The sequence below is a fragment of the Cryptomeria japonica genome, chromosome 9 (genome assembly GCF_030272615.1).
Source record: "Cryptomeria japonica chromosome 9, Sugi_1.0, whole genome shotgun sequence".
Classification (NCBI taxonomy): Eukaryota; Viridiplantae; Streptophyta; class Pinopsida; order Cupressales; family Cupressaceae; genus Cryptomeria; species Cryptomeria japonica.
Genome location: NC_081413.1, coordinates 490,218,095 through 490,221,797, shown reverse-complemented (window position 1 = coordinate 490,221,797; position 3,703 = coordinate 490,218,095). Strand labels below are relative to the sequence as shown.

Sequence of the window (3,703 nt, the reverse complement as noted above, 5' to 3'; positions counted from 1 at the left end):
GCATATTTCTAAATTGGAAGAAAGACTCTTTACAACATGGGTTCAATTTCAAGACTTCTTCTATATGGTGGAACAAGCTTGTTCAATATCATGGACAACTTTCTTAGACAAACTCATTATCTCTTTAAAAAAGGTGTACAACAATTTGGAGATATTTAGAATTTTAAATGCCTTGACTAAGTTGATTAGCATAACATAAAAGGGGTTTTTTGTTGAAATAATAAATATAAGGGTTTGTGACCTTTGTTAAATCCTTGGTACATATAGAACTTATGAAAATTTGTACTCCACTCAAATGCAACTTTTTTAAAGATGGGATATGATTAAACAAATATCAATACTTTTGTTTCCCTTGAAAGAATATATATTTGAATTTACTTTCGAATATGGTGCTAAATTCAAGGCTCAACACAAAATGGTGTTGCAAGTTTCATGAAAGAAAATGGAGGATACTTAGTGCACAAATATGGAAGTTAAAAGTAGAAGCTAATGCTGAATATTTCGCATGGAAAATTTTGCATTCTAAACTCCCCGTTGGTGATAGATTGAAATGTTTGAAGATTACACCAACTAAGTGTCCCTTTTGCCAACATACTGAAAATATAAAACATATTTTTGGGATTGTGTTTTGTCCAAAAAGAAATGGAAGATCATATATATACTCAATTTCATATGATATTTGGTCATATGTTAACTTGGAGAAAAGCTTAAATATTCGATAATGGCATTAGAATAATGTGATTGTTAATATTATGAGGCAATCTAATTTGCTTAATATTTGGAAAAGTAGATGTTCAACCATATTTTCTAGTCATATTTTGCATCAGGAAATGTAAATTCTGAAGTTTTACTTTGACATCATGCTACAGTTTGTTTCCCTTTGCTCACAACTAAACGATGTTTGTCATCCAAGCAATTGGAAGAAGTAAGTACCAAATTTTGTAGCTTCATGATAAGGATATTTGTTGTGCAAGACAACTCCAAAGTATATTTAAGTTCAGATTGTGATAGTTTCTTATGTATTGTCAATTGTATTTTTGAATTTAAGGTTTTGGTAATGGCTTCATTTGTCATACGTGGGCTGGTTATTGTTGTCCCTTGGAGGATTTTTTATAATATTTTCATAGATTTCTACCATGATGGAACTGTTATGTCACATTGTTGTTGCTCATGGTAATAGTGTGATCATTTGTTCGTAATCACTGTCTTTCTTATTGTATTTCCATTTTGGATTGCTATTCTTTTATGTAATTTTCTTTTCAGCTTCATTCAATAAATAAAAAAGTATGTTGTTATAGAATCATTCAAGTGAGGAAAATTTAATATTAAATATGTTACAACAAAAGCATAAGCTAACTACTAGCTTATAATGCATATTTATGAAATTAGAATCTCTTGAATAACACACATAAATTATATGACTTCATATTGCGGTGCTTTTAAGTGCTCAAATATTAAATGACTTGAAAACAACATACACTTACTATTGCTCTTCAATCACCTATTATTCTTCCAAAGTGTTGTCTTTCGATTGTGATAGTTAGCGTATTCAAGTCTCTTTATAGAAAATTTGGGTGGTGATCAAAGGGTGGTGAATGCAAATTATTGTCCACAACCAACAACATTCATGTACACTACAATTCAAATCAGGAGCAATGAATTTGATAGCATAGATTGATATGCATTTAGTGCAAAGATATTGTACATTTTATTCTTATTTTATGACAAAGTTTACCTTACTTTCTAGTAAAATTTACCAATATGAAAGAAGTTTCACAACATAAAGACTTGTTTGTGACCAAAACCCCACACAAATTATAACCTATCCGCTAAAAATGAGAATCACAATATTATAAGAAAAGTGAAAATGTGAAAGAATAATGGCACAAATAGTTTTTTTTGTTTTAAATACATACATTAATAATATAAAGAATGTGCAATAGAAAGACTTTTCAAGACAAGAATCTTGACAGAAAAGTGATATTCATCATAGTGTAAATCACAATCTACACTTGTATTTGCTCCTTTTGTAATACAAATAGTTAGGTAATTATAGTGGTAGCTCATCTATGTATCTTTATCTTTATGAAAAAGCAATCATTTTTTTGGGGGGGGGAAGTATAGATGTTAGTTGTAATCACTCATCACCTCTTTTTCTGTTTTGGCATCTCCTGCTTTCGGTCATGTTGCATGTAACAGAGTCATTTTCAGCAATACTGGAATATTTGTGTAAAAGCAATTATTTATCGATATAATTAAACTGTTATAACTGAGATTAAAAATGTTTATGTGGTAGTTTGTTCTTCCCTTCACAGGAAAACAAATTAAGAGAGGCGTGGTTAAATTCAAGAAGATTTTTGTGTTTTTCCTTGTCTTGTGAAGAGATGGATTTGTATGAAACACTAAGGGTGTTATGCGACTCTGTATCTCTTGTTTGTTGGGTTGTCATCATCTGCTACTTGTTTTTGGTCTGTGTGCTTATAGCCAGGTACATGCACTTTACCATCCAATACTTCCAGAACAAGTATTATTGATATGTGTAATATTGTGTAATATTTGAAGTACTTAAAATGCTTGTTGCATCCTTTGCATGATACAACTTCTGTTCTGTGTAAATTTTTCACAAAAAGCAAATGCTGTATAGTGTTTTGGATTTCGTGAGATGCCCAACAGGGTAGAACTGTAGAACAATGAAAATGGCGGTCATTGGTCATGACCGACTTCTGTGTTTATGTTAAGGTAAAATGATTTTTCTTTTCAGTCTATAGTGCAACAAACTACAAAATATAAGATATAGCTCTGTTTGTCTGAATGGCCAACAAAGCAGTGGGCAAGGGATATGATGGATTATGATGTTGCTGCTAATGCTATGAGATGGTAAGGGGATATGCTTGGATGGGTTCACTTCAGCTCTTGGATAATGAGAATGATGAACTAAATCCTTGAAGAACTCGATTGATTGGAAACCATTTTTAGCTGGCTAAGGTCAGGGCTTAAAAACTAACCCACATTAATTGGGACATCTGATTTCAATCCTCGCCTTGAAAAAATTCCCCAGCAAGAATGTGTGAACCGGCCACAGGAGGATACAAGGCCAGGCAATGCGGATGATTAGGAGATTACAGATGATGGCAGGAGGAATCATTTCAGTTCTGTTAACCAAAAATGTTCAAATCACCAACAGCAATAAGGGTTCCCGTAACCCTAGTGGCCATGTGGCGATTTTCCAGAGGAAAGTTCAGTATAACAGCTTAAATTATTAAGAGAAAAGCTATAGTGACTCTCATAGGGGTCAGAATGCTAAATAAAATACGGCCTCTTATCCATTGATATGGATGCTTAATTGAAATCGCAAACTCTGAACATTTATTTGTATATCCACGAACTGAAGGCCAACTCTAGGTCTCTGGTGAGGCACTTTCTTTTACCTGATATTATTGTTGCCTCTCTCAAACAGAAGTTTATACTTTTTTGGCATGAAATGGGTGTGATTGCAAGATATTGATTTTCACTGGTGTAGACTTCTGACTTATACAGAGTTGCAAGGACATCCATTAATAACTAGTGCCAACTGTAGAGTGTAAAAACACCTGGAGAATAGAACACTGGAGGTTTTATATACACTCTGTGTTTTGGATCATACTACATAATCCATCATCAAAATGAAAATTAGAGAACAGAATAGTGAAATCTGATAGAGTTT

General features: G+C 32.7%; 1 long non-coding RNA gene across 1 annotated transcript; it reads left to right on the top strand.

Annotated features, from left to right (window-relative positions):
* Positions 1-2,126: 2,126 nt before the first annotated feature.
* On the top strand, positions 2,127-3,499 carry LOC131079696 (uncharacterized). Its single transcript, XR_009114018.2, has 2 exons — positions 2,127-2,488; positions 2,828-3,499. It is a non-coding gene; the product is annotated as an uncharacterized LOC131079696 (long non-coding RNA).
* The last annotated feature ends 204 nt before the right edge of the window (positions 3,500-3,703 follow it).